The following is a 17,359-nucleotide window of genomic DNA, read 5'->3' on the forward strand; positions in this document are numbered from 1 at the left end:
CAATTGTTCCTTGACATTTTACATAAAAAATAATTAAAAGCAGTACTCACCGATATCGTAGTTAGACGTTCAGCTGTATGTGTTATTATTGTAGAATTATCTCGCAGTTTAATATTGTCAATAAAGTTCGCAAGAAACCACGTACTTATTAGATTAAATCTAAAACTCTAACTGTGTCTGTACCATAGCACTGTTTAGTCCACAACTCATGTACGCATTATTATTTTCAATGTTTTTTTTTCTAAATAAAGGTACAGATCGAGCGGAGTTCCATAACATACGTCTAATGCACAGTGAATATCAAAGGATACTGATTGACGTTAAAGTGACAGTAAGCGTTCGTTCAGAAATTTTACGAAGGAGTGAAATGTCAAATTACTGTTGCACTCCTACTCTCAGGGTCTCAGGTTGTACTTTTTTCCGTTTAGAAACAAATATCTGATGCGTCGAGCGTAAAATAAACCAGTTTGTATCGTACCGTCTCTCTCGCTCTCGTATTAAATAGTATAAGTGCTAGAGGGACCGCACGATACGAACTTCGAGTTTAGAGTTTCGTAGTAGCCCTACAGATCACGAAATTCCTAGTCATACTTATCGTGAAATGGCGCCATTTCATGAATTGGCTAAGGGACATCCGCCGTATCGTTCAAATCTCACCGTTTAACAATTTGCCTAGTGACGTTTAGGCAGATCATGAAATTCCTAGGCATATCATGACATAAGCATGACATGAAGCGCCGCCTTCCCTCCGTCATACAAATTACCATGAAAATTGTAGTTATTTCGTTCCTCTGTCACAAACCGTTCTGTCTGTTAAAAACCTCACGCAACAGTGCGCCATCTAGTGAGACAAAAAATGATAGCCCTCATTGCGACAAACATGTAAAGCTGCTCCTCACATTCGCCTAAATATGCAAACCAAGAAGGCATTGTGGAAAACATAAAGACGAAATCTTTCTTTAATTATTGACCGACTGGTACAGTGGTAATATTGATAGCGGCTCTCCTTTTTTTTTAGTTTCCAACTTGCATGTTATACATTTCCTTCTTCTTGATAAGCAATATGCGACCTTATCGCTTTGGAGCAATCTCTTCCAACCAACCTTTAATGGAAATAAGCAGGTGATGGATGCAATTTACAGCAGATTCGAGTAATACTTCACACACACGAGTACACTTTGTACTATTCGATGTTTTTTTTTATTTTTTCCATCTAATGTTTTTTATGTGTATCGAATATATGTGTAAGTAAATGTCTCTCTCTCTCTCTCTCTCTCTCTCTAATAACAAAAATACATATAACCACCCATGCCATGCGCATACAATTGAATATACCACAGAATGACTTTCTGCCAAGTTTCTTGCGGCGCATTCTTCTTGGCAATGATGGTCTTTCCGAAAGCGCTGGTAGTTTAAAAAAATGACGTGTAAAAGTGCCCATTGCGGCCTATTTACTAAATAAATCATTTGAATTTTGAATTTGAATTTGAATTTGATTTTTTTTTGAAGATTTGTGGTCTGACCTGAGGGCCTACAGTACTATGAAATTCGAAAATCGAAGTTCGTATCATACTGACCCGCTTGCTCTTATAGCGCTCTCATAAAGCGTCAGCGGGGCGGCAAGATACGTAGTTCGAATTTTGCACTTCGTAGTACCAGCAGCCGTGGTGGCCGAGTGGTTTGACCTATGGCCTCTCAAGCAGAGGATCGTGGGTTCAACCCCCGACACGCACCTCTGAGTTTTTTGGAATTCATGTGCGAATTACATTTGAAATTTACCACGAGCTTTACGTTGAAGGAAAACATCGTGAGGAAACCTGCACAAACCTGCGAAGCAATTCAATGGTGTGTGTGAAGTTCCCAATCCGCACTGGACCCGCGTGGGAACCACGGCCCAAGCCCTCTCATTCTGAGTGGAGGCCTGTGCCCAGGTAGTAGTGGGACGTATATATAGGCTGGGATGATGAGTACCAGCAGGGCTACTACGAAATTTGAAGTCGGAATTTGAAGACACCGTAGGATACGAACTTCGAATTTCGTAGTAGCCCTCCTGCTTGCAAGAGCACCAATGAGGTTTTATTTCTCAATTGAAGCACAGAATAAGTAATAGTACATTGAAGACATTTTTTTAAACTGGCTGGTTACATTTTTCTTATGGTTCTTATTTCTAATTATGATAAGTATACTCTTTTTGACAAAGTCGCACAACAGCCCAGATGCCATTATTTTATTGATTTTAGTTTGCTATATTATTTTGACGATTAAAAGATTATCCTCATTAATTTTGTACTGTACTTTTTGAATAATAAACTGTTTTTGTATTAGTTTTCAACAGTTAATAGTTAAATGTTAAAAGTTAAAAGCGTACATTGGAACGCAATAGAGCGAACGATCGAAATCGAACCTAAAAATCACGAAGTAAAAATGCACTGTGTTCGCCTTATACAAGCAAGTAATTTCGTAATGTCTAAGTTAAGCAGTTAAAACTCTTTTATATTTTTAGTAATGAAATTGTTAAAATTACCATCTTTTGCACGGAATATTTTTTCAAACTACCCGCTTTTTGTTATTCACGCCCAGTTTGACGTCACGTAACGGGGTTCTCGAAGTTACCTTACCGCACCCAACCGTATTCGATGAAAAATGTCGTAAGTGCGTACTTGTAGAATGTCAAGGGCTTTATCACAATAAGTGAAGATTTAATTTTGCTTAGCAGATGTATTAGTTCTCATTATTGCCACCAGACAGCAGTGGAGACCTAAAACTACACTTGCGCCGAATCAACCAATCACATTCCACGAATTTTGACGCAATTTGCAAATGGCCGTGAGGAGGACCGTGCCCGGGATAAGGTGTATGAAAAGCTAATGGTGGTAGAGTCCGTGTTATAAACTAGTGATTCAAATTCCTGATTCAGTGTGGTGTCGTTGTACAGATTCAAAATGTACCAAAAAGTGAGAATCCAGTCTTAAATGGTGATATAGGAAGCGCCCTGAAACCACTGGAGGGACGATCGAAGAAATATTACTGACGGAAGGGTAAAGTTCTTGCTTCATTTTATCAATTCCTTTTAGTTAATCCTTGTTAGTATAACCGATATATGTTTTGGTCCGTCGTAGTTAAATATTTTTTAAGTGTAGACGAAGAGATGTGGATAGATGTTTCGTTTGAATCAGTAATCAGTTTTCGTTCGGCACGGCCGGCCTGTGCTATCGGGTGTGCCATTTTCTGATATGATTGCAATCATTTTATTTAAATTCCGTGTCGTATTAGGTTCCTTCCTAGTTTCTCGGGTGCAAGAATGTCTTTCATTTGTGAAAATCTAGGCGTTCATGTACGTGACTCGTACTATACCTAGTTATACAGGACATGGAGGCACAGCCCTGTTGCTAGTTGAAACATCGATTCTTTTACATTTCACTTTATTTCAACGAAATACGTTCGCGTATAAGTGTTAATATGTGTTTTTGACGTGAATGTGAGCTTTTAACATTATGTTTTCGCTTTTGGTGCGTATTTTTAATGTTTTTCTTAGCTTGGATGTAAAATATAAGGCGATTCTTAGTAAAGCTGCATAAAGTAATAGCTTATGTTCAGTTCAGACACTTGTGAGTAATTTGTGGTTAATTCAACTGTTCAGTTCAGTTTTTGAATATCAACCTAACTGTATTACCATACAACTAACAAGACTAAGACTTCTAGATAAAACTTACTGCAATTGTTATGAATAATTAATAAGGCTGCAAAAATTTCATTTTTATTCATGTGTTAGTTTAATATTCCATATGATGTGATGTGCATTGAAATGAAAACAAGTGATGTACTTTCTCATTGTTCTTGTATATAACAACAAATTGGTTTATATACCAGCTGGTATAGTGTTCATCACCTCCATCTTTATATACATATTGTAATGGTGGGAAAAAATACATGAGAACAGTGATTTGTTATATCAAAAATGACAAAGTCCAGTGATGTGTCTGTGAAACTGCTCATACTTGAATGAAGAATCTTTAAACTTGTTACAACTCTAGACCTTTGGCGGTATTGCCTAATGTTTCTGATGCTCGCAATCGCAATCAAATGACAGATTTCGCTAACTGTCATTTGATTTGATCGCAAAACAAACACTGTCATTTGATTGCAATTGTGAGAGTGAAACGTAATAAATAAATAAAATACGGCCTTTGGGGCCATATTGTCAAATGCAATGATATTCACAATTACATTCACCATCTTTATACTGTCTTGTACCAGAAAGAAGTAGTGAAAACAATTATTATAGGTAAACAATAAGGCCTCTGATCACAAATTAACACATTCGGCCCCCGGGACAACGCCTGTGACTTTTTAGTTCCCGTTCCCTTTCTAGTTGGAGTTGCCAGAGCCAAATGTGTTAATGTAAATAACCAGTGCTTCCTAACTTGTAGTAATTACTCTACTCCCGATGGAGTAAAACCTATACCATTGTATGATGATGATAATGTGTTCTTGTTATCCTTCATTAGGGATATAGGCTCAACCGCTCAAACCATAACACCCAAATGTTATAAATGCATTGGAAAAGCTGACCTGAGGCCTTTTTATTTTCTTACTAGTGTTTACCCGCGGCTTCGCACGCGTAAATCTTTAGATACAGCAGTTGAATTGAAATTCCGGGATTTTTATTAAATTCTTGTGGGAATTCCCTAAAGTTACATTGTGGTTTTCATTAATGTTAAATTAAAACACCCATGCCAAATTTCATGACCCAGCGGTTGTTATTTCGAGATTTTATCCCTATCCTGTGGGAATATCAGGATAAAAAATAGCCTATGTGTTATTCCAGATGTCCAGCTATCTACATATCAAATTTCGTAACTCTAAGCCCAGCGGTTATTAGTTCGAGATTTTATCCCTATCTCATGGGAACATTGGAATAAAAAGTATAGCCTATGTGTTATTCCAGACATCCAGCTACCTACTACATACCCAATTTCAGGACTCTAAGCCCAGCGGTTGTTATTTAGAGATTTTATCCCTATCCTGTGAGAATATCAGAATAAAAGATATCCTATGTTTTAATCGAGGTTATAAACTAACTTTTTGCCAAATTTCATCTAAATCCATCCAGCCATTTCAGCGTGAAGAAGTTACAAACATACTCACTCACTCACAAACTCACTCACTCACAAATTTTCACATTTATAATATTATTAAGTAGGATGCACACTAATTTGCACCTCTTCTTTCTGTGACGCAGTATAGGATGAGAGCAGAAAGAAGGTGAATGTAACCCCTTGCATTAGGACAGTACAGTCTGGTTTCAATGCATCTGGTTTGAAGGTCAATAAAACAGAAATAAAGAACCGTTGAGTTGGAATAACATACTAGCTATGCACTGAATTGTAGAATGTAGAGTCAAACTCAGTCAGAGTCAAAATATCTTTATTCAATTTAGGCTATAACAAGCACTTTTGAATGTCAAAAAATCTACCACGGGTTCGGAAAAACCTCTGTTGAGAAGAATCCGGCAAGAAACTCAACAAGGTTTATTTTTTTAAACAAATTTTCAATATTATTAAATGATATCTATACATCACAAGTATTCAGTAGTAGAGGTCGCATTTAAGTCTTACCTATAGACAGTTTTGTCTGAAGTTATTAAATTTACCAATGCTATTTTAGTTACTTCATTTGTTTATGTTTATATTGATTTGCCTTCAGCAATGAGTAATTAATCAATCTTTGAGTGAGCTATGACTGCATATTTTGGACACAATGTTGTTTTGATTTTAAGAGCATAATTATTTTAAACTATTCAGCTAAGTTCTATTTGCCTTCTTTCAGAAAATCTAAACAACAGTATGGTGGTCAATAATAGCATCATTTCTTTTCCTTCATAGATGTTATGCCCCACACTTTAAAAAAAGTTAAATAATAATAATCCAAGGATTTCATTTTAAAATAAATACAAACATAAACATTGGAACATAGAACCTCCTTTCTTTTTTGAAGTCGGTTAAAAACAATAATAAACATGTACTTGTATATTCCTTATTATTTACTCATTATATTGTAAGTTTATTTATGTTAATTAAATTTTGAAAGGGAGAAATTTTTATTATTGCATGCCAGATGACGGCTGACTGTGATAGACTTTTAAAATATTGTAACACCAGTGTAATGACTCACATTCAAGCAATAAATGTTTTCATTCATTCATTCATTCAAGGGGAGGTTAGGACTTTTCATAAAAAAAAAATATGCAATCTTCCTTCTAATGTTTGTAAATTTTTAGATGTTCCTTGGAAAGTTGCAGTAAATAGAGTGTAAATAAAATATAAACTATTCCAGGAAAGTATTGTCATTAGTCATTACCTTCCTATAGCCCAGCATCCTGTGTGTAGGACTTATTTTACTGTGACAGAACTCACTTAATGAAGATTAAAGTTCATTATAACAAAATTTGAAATTGATTGTTTTGTAGGAGGATCTTCTACATCTTAATTTTTGATTTGATTTTCTTAGAGTTCATAATGTTTTATTCTATTTTCGTGCTTTGTTTTCTTTTTCATTATCATGTTTAGGCTTAAGAGCATCATGGGCAGGATTGGATGTATTTTTTTAAATTTTATATTTTAACAAGGCCTTAGTACACCAAATGTGACTATGTCAGCCTCAGATACATGTCATACTCTCCCTTGTACTGAAACCAAATCTCTGAATGTAAAGGCCTGTCTAATGAACTTCTAAATCAGCATTGCTTCTTCTGCAAGCGTTAAATCAGAATCACGTTTACACCTCCATTCAACAAACCCATACCATCCAAATACCTGTCTGATGTCCCTATTCATATTATCCTACTAATTGTATATAAGCCTCTTTCAAAAAACATATTTTTCATCAATCCATCATCAGGTCATCAATCCAGCTGAAATTGACATACCTAATTGTGTTTAGCGGATGTTTTGTAGAGACATTCTTATTTAGCTTGAGTATTATAGTTAACTAGCCAATCATAGTAAGGCTACCAAGTTCAGTTTGACTTAAGCAACTGTTCATACCCTTAACATCTCTACAATAAAGTTCAAATCTGTGTACACCGAGACCTCCCAATAACTTCGGCTTGGACTTTATACCATTGCAATAGTGCCTAGTTTTCTGTAAACGGACGCCAGGACGTAGTGTTTGCCGACCTTGTTTACATAATCGTGTGAAAACCGTTGAAAATTGCCTCAACATGAAGTATGTTGGGACATTTTGTAGTTATTGCTTGACTTGCCTGTACATATTTCAAATAGATTGTAAAATTACCTTTGAGAACAGAAATTGAGGCAAACTGGACTTTTATGTCTTACATAAAAACATTACTGTTAATTGCATAGATATAGATACTATTACAAATTGAATTGATCACAGATTAAGCAAAAACACAAGACCTTAGACTACAACGAACTAATGAAAAAAAAAAACACCCAGAGTAAGACCAGGGACTATTGGCAGCAGCAATCGAAAGCAGACCTCGTTCTGTTAACCCTAAAGCCCAATTTACCAACAATATATTGACCAACTTCATAGAGGCTCGGTACTTCCATGCAGCCGATCATTGTACGATATGCTAAGTCATTAATGAGGCTGCTCCATACACAGTGGAAACCGGGCTTAAAAATCAGTCCACCAAACATTTAAGCCTCCACTGCTGGGCAATCTCCTCTCTTGCTCCACTCCTGCCTATCAAAGCGAGCTGCCATCCCACATTATAGGCATCTAAGTCGGGTCTGCCTCTATTACGGTATCCGTCACTAGGCCCATTCCGTAACAATTTTGGCCCAACGATCTGGGTTCATTCGACAGATATGTCCAGCCCAGCCACCCACCAAACATTAACCAAAATTATAACTGAACTGCAACAAATGTAAAGGTGGGTCATTCACATTTCCATGAATATGGTTATCTATATGGAAAATGCTTACAAAGAACAGAGGAGAACTTGAGAACCATTTCCTATCTCTGCCCGTGATTAATTTTTACAAGCTTTTATTTATTTTGTCCTGTTTGTGGCCGGGATTTTCCTATTGTTTTAAAAAAAAAAAAAGGACATGTTAAATTGTTGATTAGACAGAAAAATTTTCCACAACTCGGATTGTCAAACAATAAAGATAAATTAGGCTACGACTACGAAGGGCTCTTCTGTCAATTTTTTATATTTGAATTAATAAGTATACCTATATTGTTAGTATTTAGTAGGTATTAGTTTGGGACTAGGTCAATTGCTGTCAAGTGTGCCATGATATTTATTTTTTATTTATTTATTTTATTAAAAGCTTGCATGTTCCATATTGCCATAAGGATTTGTATTATCAGGGTCGTACATTATTGTCCTTTATTCGGGATCGACAAATATGGGGTCAGATACTAAATGCACCCTTAAGACACATGTTCATTGTTCATGCCACATCAACCTAAGTTTAGGATTTATCTTCAGTTCAATGTCAACTTTCCTAGTTCCAACTAGGAAATCTAGCTCAAGGTCAAAATGTCGCGTCGTGCTGTGATGTTTATCTACGTAGGTAATTATGTGCTGTTTGAGTCTTAGGTACTTTGAGACGAAGCAACGTGTATTATTTACTTTATATCTACTATGAAACCAAGTGTTTCAGTGCAGGCCAGGGGGGCTACTACGAAATTCGAAAATCGAAGTTCGTATCGCACCGTCCCTCTCACTCTCGTATTAAATAATATAAGCGTGAGCGGTACGATACGAAGTTCGAATTTTGCACTTCGTAGTATAGGGCCAGCTGTTGATTTGCACGCAAAATGCTACCTACTAAACATGACTCATACATAACATGACAATATTATTGTAATTTGTTTAAACCAATGATATGAGAGCATTTTATTTGATAGAGGGCGAACGAGTCTTCTTCTTCTCTTTTAAAATATGGCTTTTCTGTCCTAATTAATAGGACAATTTTGCCAGTGTCAAGGTAAACTCTCTTTGAGAGGGACGTTGTACGGTAATTGTAGTTTTTGCAACTTGATAGTAAAATTCCAGAACCACGTGGAGACAACTTGCGCATTAAAAAAAGTTAGACACGAGATCAATATAGGATTTTGGGATCACTGTTCACTGTTAAGGTTAATCGCCGCATAAAACACTATCAAAATTATACTTCAACTAGCCAAAGAAACAGAAATAGCAAAATTAGATATTGTCTACATCCGCCATCTTCGAATGCTACAAATCGAATCCGGGCGAACGAGTCACTGGCGTTTCAAAATGGACAGCTTTGACATATTAAGTCACTCAAATAAACAGTTTCTGTCACCAGAGGCCTTGTTGTCTAACACACTTGGTATCACAATCGCTTTCACCACTTCTTTCTGTCACACGGTAGGTATAAGACGAGGGTAGAAAGAGTTGGCGATCGCGAACGTCAGAGCGGTAGACAATACGGCCTCAGGTCTGGTCTGGCTAATAGATCAGAGCCCGCAGCACATCAGTGTAGCGGTGAACGTTATGTTTCATAGGTTTTGACACTACTTAACCCTTAGTTTTATGATGTCTATTTCCTCCTTTCGCTAATGTGTCCTTCCGGTGTAGGCTTAAAGTTTTCATAAACACTTGAAACTTTATTCCAAATTTAAAACTAATTTTAGTACTTACCTTTCTCTGTTAAAAACTGTAGAATGATGACATTGATGGCGATAGCCCACCATTTTCAGCAAATGACAACGAACGAACCTATCACCCACCTGTCAAGACAACCCGGCTGCATATTAGCAGCCGTGCATGTAACAATGAGGAACGTACAGACCAGCATATCTACATGCAAGTAGAATGCACGCACAATGCCTCGGTGCACCTGCCATAACACATTACCTGTGCCATTTAAAGGTTTCGTGTGGGTGCCCCACCATAATAGAAACTACGTATTTAAGTGAGGCGTGAAGTATCTAAAGCATAAACGTGTTACATCTATGAGTTCTTGTGGGGAGACCGCTTTTCGGCAAACGTAGTGTAACGCCCTCCTCTGCGACAGGCTGCTGGTAGAAGCAGGATGTGTCGTGTCGAGAAGAGGACAGGGCGCTATGACGCTTATTAGGGGAAGCTTATGTACAGAAGTGGACTGACTAGTATAGGTTTAGGGTGATGAGGATGACATCTATGACAGAAGTTACCTTTAGCTTGGCCCATTTTTTGTGCTATATCTGGCTGGAGCGGGCCGACGTTGAAACTTACAAGTACAGCAGCAATGTAACGTACTCTTTATTGCACAAAAACAAAGAAACAAACACAAATTGTCAAAATTAAGATACAAGTACAAAGGCCAACTTACCGCTTCTCCAAAGTTACTTACCAATGTAAAACAGTCACACAAATAGGTATAAACAATACGTTTCTAACGTGGTGTCAGACCACAACTAGTATCTGCAACCAGAACCGTATGTATGTTTCACTGTTTGGCCGAAACCGAAAGCACACACCAAAGGAGACATTAACTATTAATGTCGCTATGCTATGCTGTCCGTTCATCAATGGTGTGTGGGTGAAGTTGTCAATTCGCACTAGGCTCGCTTTGGAACTACATAGCTACAGCCCAAACCCTCATTATGAACGAACTATGCCAAGTACTAGTACTATTACTTATTCTGTGGCCCAAGTTTGGGACGTATATTGGTCCGAGAGAGGTATATCTTCTTTTCGCTAGCAGTAAGCCTTTTGATGAATCTGTTGTAATTACAACTGACGCATGATGTATAGGTTGTTGTTAACTTGATTGAACCGTGTAGTCTGCTGTATGTCTGTCTGCCCTAGTGACCTATTTGGTTTCGTTTTTCGCTAGCGCGTAGCTTAGTTATCGGCAAAAGTTTTGCTATACGTACAAATATAAGAGACGGGGAAGTTTGCGAAGGAGATTAATATAAAATAGACGGCGAGGCGGTAGTCTTATTAAGATTGAGGAAAGAGGATCTCGTGTTTGAGACTCGTTATTTAAATCTTGAATGATATTTTATCGTAATATTGTAGTAGAGAACTGCACTCTCCTGCGTGCAGGCGTAATATTATACTGATGTTCTGCTCACGCTAATAGTATTTTAGGAGATTGAAGGGGACGAAACGATATGCACTTCGAATTTTGGAGCAGCAGGGCTACTACGAAACTCGAAACTCGAAGTTCGCATCATACCGTCCCTCTGGCTCTCGTATAATAGTATAAGTGTCAGAGGGACCGCACGTCACGAACTTCGAGTTTCGAGTTTCGTAGTAGCCCTGCAGCCCTCCAGCTTCTTACTTAGTTACTGACTACGTACTTTTCTTAGTTAGGACTCCAACGGAGTGTAAATAAAACGTTTCCTTTATTTGGGAGGTATTGGCGTTAATTCACAAAACTAGGAATAAGATAAATTGAAATTTCACGTGAGCTACTAACAACGCAACCGCGTGTGTGGCTAAAAAGCCATATATTTAGTTACCCAGATCATTCTGTGAAATGGATTATTGAAGAATATTCAAAATGGATTACTTTTCATTAATACTCCCGTGATCTACTAAAACCTGTCCAAACAGGAAAAAATCTGTGCACACTGACCGCGGCAGAGGTAAAATTTGCGACATCGATTAGGGAAGAAAATACTACGATAACATCTCTTATTCCTCTGTGGCTTCATTGGATTAACTGGTTCCTTACGTGAATGCGGTGTGTCGCAAACCATTCATTAGCATCCCACTTAGACTTAGACCATACACAAACTGAAAACCATACTTTAAAACCTTGCCAACGCTTCGCACGTTCTGTTCATTCCTTTAGGGGTGACCGTGGAAATTAACATAATAAACGTGGTCGTCGGCTGCTCTTTAATTTGGTCCCCTGTAAACAAGCTGCGTGCTCGGCAATTTAAGTTGTTTGGACAGGATGGCCCTTAGTTGCGAGTCAGTGTTTGTAAAATGAACATGACACGCACTGGAATCGTGGTGTGCAATTTTATATCAGTCTTCATTTTCCACCAGTGTGCTAGGATGTGCTGCTAGGTATTTTTTCATGAATCAATAGAAACGCTTCGTAAGGAACAGCTGAGCGGAGCGAAGCGAGGTAAATGAAGGGTTTCTATTGGTTCATGAAAAGTACATTACTCGCAACACTCGCACATCTCTGGCGGAAACGGAGCATAAGGCCGCGACGCGACAGCGGGTAGCGGCGCGGCGAGCGTGTTTTTTGTTCGCGTTAATTGCGTGTCCTGCTAGGTGACCTGTGCAGCGAGCATCTTGGCCGCGCAATGAACTAACACAATTTAACCATGAAACGTCGACTAACGGGATAAGCTAAAAATAAATCAAGTAGGACATTTCAAAATTAAACTGCCCGTCTTACATAGTATAAGCGTTTTTTTTGCTTGGTGGTAAAAAACCAAAACCGTTGTGCTTTAGTAGTTTGACCTATGTCCTCTCAAGCAAAGGATCGTGGGTTCAAGCCCGGGCTCGTACCTCTATGTGTGTAACATTGTGTAATTTTACCCGTGCTTTTCGTGAAGGAAAACATAGATAGCAAACTGCACGCCTGTGAAGCAATTCCATGTGTGTTAAGTTCTCGATCCGAATTAAACATGCGAAGGCACTATAGACCAAGCTCATGCTGAGAGAAGGCCGGTTACTCGCTGCTAAACAGTGGGACGTAAACATGCCGAAGACGATGAGCCAAAAACTTAGTTTCAACGGTACAAATAGAGCCTAATACGATACGAGTATAATTAATTAACTACTTAATCTGCAATTTCGGAGGCAATCTGCAAATTCTCGGAGGAAGCATTTTTTCATTACCGGCAAATTTTACATCTTAAATTCCTTTAAACGCGTGAGTGACGTAGCTTCATAAACATTGACACAGCCAAATAAACGGAAAACCAATATTACCGGTAATCCCTGACGTCACAAGTGACGAACTAATATTGGGGAAAATCGATTGATTGCAGCCGAATTGCACGTTGCCTCGTATCTTGCTATCACGTATCGTAAAATTATTATTCCATCGAGTGAGTCAGACAGTCTACTTCTCTAACTGGAGTAGAGTAAACTACTATACGCAACAGCTGCAGAAGGTTCGCTGATCCACTGTTCCACTGATTTTTAAGTACTTATGTGTAATACCTTCTTTATTTAGAGAGACGCCGTCGTAGAAAAATAGAGAAAGCAGCCTGTCCTGCCTCATTTCTGAAAAATTAGTACCTTTATCCCAGTGATTGTATAAGTAACTACAAAAATGTACCGAACGCAGCGTCAGTACAGTCACGACAGTCAGAAGCGGCCAAGGTGAAATAACGGAGCTCTAAAGCCTCGAGAATAGAGTGCTTGTTCCGACATTTTTAACCACCTCGTCCGCTTCGAAATATTTTATGGCAACTACATACGTATACGCATTATGACCTCTTTTTGCCCCCGTTATGTATGAAAGGCATACGGTGGTGGTCCTTTTCTTCGAGGTCGCATCAGGCCAGAAACTACAAAGAAAAAATACCGGTACAGTTTAGGGCTTTAGACTTAAATTTATATAAAGGGCATGGTACTTAAGAAACCTAGATTTTTACGGATCTAATGTTTATTTCAAATGATTCGATTATTGTTTTTTTTTTTTATAATTAGTACATGAGTGCCCATTTTTAAAATTAGAACATCATCATCCCAGCCTATATACGTCCCACTGCTGGGCACAGGCCTCCTCTCAAAACAAGAGGGCTTGGGCCATAGTTCCCACGCGGGCCCAGTGCGGATTGGGAACTTCGCACGCACCATTGAATCGCTTCGCAGGTTTGTGCAGGTTTCCTCACGATATTTTCCTTCATCGCAAAGCTCGTGGTAAATTTCAAATGTAAAATTAGAACATGCTACTGGCTAAAATAAAACATGGTCAGGCTTGATAATTTCTTCCCCCGCTGCTTAGGTTCTATGGCTCTACATACTCTTATGTAGAGCTATTTAACGATTATTCATATGTAAGCCCATGTTACATTTGGAATGAAAGAACTTATAAGCACTCAAAAATTGGTCTATTTTTCGACGATAGATTACATACTGTCACAGGGATCTTTATACTATCATAATCTCCTTGACCCAACCCTTAAGTAGAATTTCCACAAGTGACTTCCAGCTAAGTCTGTTTATATTCATAAGCAGGAAAACATGCGCAGAAATGACAGGATTACTGCCCCAGGGGGTTCGCGATAACGAACGTAGCCACTGTAACGAGTAACACTTATGTATACATATATACTTTCTATAGGGGGGTGTTGAAAGACGCATGTCCACTGCGTAGATACTGTGTTGCATGAGTATTGCGAAAATGAGGAATAACATAATGGAAAGCGTGCGCTGCGGGTAAAGTTTCAATCTTCGGATTCAAATCATCATCATCATCATCATCATCCCAGCCTTTACGTCCCACTGCTGGGCAGGCCTCCTCTCAGAACAAGAGGGCTAAGGCCATAGTTCCCACGCGGCCCAGTGCGAATTGGGAACTGCACACGCACCATTGAATTGCTTCGCAGGTTGTGCAGGTTTCCTCACGATGTTTTCCTTCACCGCAAAGCTCGTGTAAATTCAAATGTAATTCCGCACATGAATTTCGAATCATCAATTTCGGATTCAAATAGGTGTATTTGGGCCAAAATACTTTTAATGCCTAATGCGAGCATGGAATTTTCGATTATTGTTTAAAATTAAAATAATCGTTTTCTTATTTATATGCATATTAGATTTTTTTATAGTTCGATTTATATGATACATACCTCTGCAGCGATAGTTTTAATGGTTTAACTATATTTTTGGCAAAAAATACATCAAGGTGTCGAAAAATTAAACAACAGCGTTACTTTTTACAAATTTCAGTTTTTTGTTAAATAGTATAATGAGACTCGCTAACATGTCAGTTTTAAGCTGTAACGCTTATATTAAGCTCTTTTAAAGTAAATCACAGAAATAATCAGTTTCACAAAATATTCTTATTAATTTAGATTACTGCGTTACTAAAGTTTAATTTTTAAACTTAAACTTTTCTATTAGTGACAAAAAAAAGCTTAAAATTAATACCAACTGACGACATAATCTTCCACTTTTGATGAATAATACGTACGTATGAAGTTAAGGCATTTAAATAATTAGAAGCCTATGTATTACTGAAAGTACTATATAATCAGAGGGACACAAAAGTAACGCAGTAGTCAACTTAGTAACACAGTAGTATTTTCTAACATACAATACTTTGTACTTTTTATGGAGATCTAGTATTATGAGAAAAACAAAATAAAATTTAACCTCTTATGACTCAATGAAATATAAATTATGTATGTATGTATGTAAACTCTTTATTGTACAAAAGAAAATTAACAAAATACAATTGACGAACTTTAAGATACTTGTACAAAGGCGGACTTATCCCTTTAAGGGATCTCTACCAGTCGAACTCAAAAAACTTCAAAAATAACACAGCATACCCAATTTAATACAAACAATAACGTTTACCAACGTCAATATTTGTTAGGAACCAAATAACATTAGAAAATCAACCTTCTAAACTAATGAGACACTTTTGAATCAGTCTTATTTCAAAACGTTTAATGGCTTATCATAATCAAAATATACCTTTTATCTTCACGACAATTTTGGGATTAGGAACAATTTATAAGATGTTATCGTAAGGTTCGTAAGAAAAATATTAGGTCTCTACGGCTTGAATCTTTGCCAGTTTTATCTACTGTCTTGTAAAACATAATTTTGACGTCTCCTTCTCATTAACTTCACTTTTAGCAACACCTAGGTAAGTGTAATGTTTGTCTTAACAGAAGACACTTTTACTAAAACATGGACACTAGCAGATATCTTTGAAGGATGAACGTTTTCCTGATCAATTAGCTGCATTTATTTTAAATTAGAAACTGAATGGTTGGCTAAAGCTTGCTAAAGGGTCGTCGTCAGAGCTTGAAGATGAGTAATAAACACTGCAGATCAATCTCTTCATATTTGTCTTGGCCTCTAGACCTCGGTGAAACTGGAGTGGAGTTCTCGCCCGTGCCTGGACGCTGGTGTAATGCCCATAATTTGTTGAGCAGTCTTTTGACGTTCTCGTTGTTTCTTATTCGAAGTCTCCATTTACGCTTAGCATTTCTATGTGCACGCTTTGTCATGTTTTTCACAAGTTTTTATTTGCATGGTACTCTCAAGGTGTTTTTTTTTGGCTTCAGCATTTTACAGGGTCTAAGCTTTAACTTAAGCCTATAGCGACGTTGTTTTTCTGCGTTCGTCAACGCCATTTAGTGCAGAAGCTTTTTTTGAGGAAAAATAAACAATATATGGGTATTTCGCGTCTTAATAAATATTAAATAATAATAATATGTCTTGACATCTTTTACAGATTGATTCAAGTAGCGTCATGACGACACTTGCTTTAAAAAATACATTAAAAACAAGTGCGTTACGATGCCACCAACTGCGTACGTTTTTCTGTTTTCTGTACGCAGTGTAGCAGTTACGCAGTTGTAAATATTTGAACTATGTTTAAATAATAAAAAGAATAAAAAATGCAGATATTCTAACAGTGACAGAACCAATCATGACTAACTGCATATAAAAAAAATAATAATGTAAATATCGTTAGTACGTACCTTTCGACAGCGGTAACGCAGCGGCCACGCAATAAACACACGCACCTCTCTCAACGACTGTGAATGCGACTGATCCGGCTAGTGTAATCCCCCCGCGCAGTTGCTAACATTCGTAAAAAGAGTTACAAAGTCGAACCAAATAAAGTGCAAGAAAATGTAATACACTCACTTAAAGTTTATTTTTATATTCCAACGCAAGGTAGTTACGGTTTTATTCTGTGTTGGGGACACATAACAAATCATTCTTTATTCCATTAAATGTTTAATGTAAAAAAATGTCTACTGGCATTGTAATAGGTTCAAACTAACATTTTTAAAGTGGTATTCAAGATGTACGCCATCTAGGAAATATTGTGAGAAATTGCTAGTATTGCTGGAGGCACGTGTTCAAGGACAGCAGTATTTTGTACGAAGAACTACTGCGTTACTAAGAATGACAACGTGTGTACCGTAATTTTCGAATAAATAACAAATTTTATGGTCAAATCTTGTTTTCTGTATTAGACAATATTGTTATTATTTACGAAATTAGTATACTTTTTTCATAAATTTGTACTGATATCCATAAAATTTAATATCCATTCGAAAGACCGGTTTTTAGGCATCAATAAGTATTTTGGCCCATTTAAATAACAGAAACAACGATAACAATTATCCGCCATGCCATTCTCGGAGACGCTTTCGTCTCCGGCTTATATTCCACACCTAGATCGAAAGCGGTATG

At 37.4% G+C, this 17,359-nt stretch overlaps 2 protein-coding genes across 5 annotated transcripts in view; one reads left to right on the plus strand and one right to left on the minus strand.

Annotated features, from left to right (window-relative positions):
- Nucleotides 1-319, minus strand: part of Abcd1 (ATP binding cassette subfamily D) — an 87,387-nt gene extending 87,068 nt beyond the window's left edge. For all 4 annotated transcript variants that reach the window (XM_074102591.1, XM_074102586.1, XM_074102588.1 and 1 more), the window contains exon 1: nt 51-319. The gene's annotated coding sequence lies outside the window, so the exon portion shown is untranslated. The remainder of the gene's footprint in view (nt 1-50) is intronic.
- A 2,456-nt stretch (nt 320-2,775) lies between these two features.
- Gbeta13F (guanine nucleotide-binding protein subunit beta-1) overlaps nt 2,776-17,359 on the plus strand; it is a 64,959-nt gene continuing 50,375 nt past the window's right edge. Inside the window, exon 1 of the mRNA XM_074102619.1 lies at nt 2,776-3,038. The gene's annotated coding sequence lies outside the window, so the exon portion shown is untranslated. The remainder of the gene's footprint in view (nt 3,039-17,359) is intronic.

The sequence above is a fragment of the Choristoneura fumiferana genome, chromosome 19 (assembly GCF_025370935.1).
Source record: "Choristoneura fumiferana chromosome 19, NRCan_CFum_1, whole genome shotgun sequence".
Classification (NCBI taxonomy): Eukaryota; Metazoa; Arthropoda; class Insecta; order Lepidoptera; family Tortricidae; genus Choristoneura; species Choristoneura fumiferana.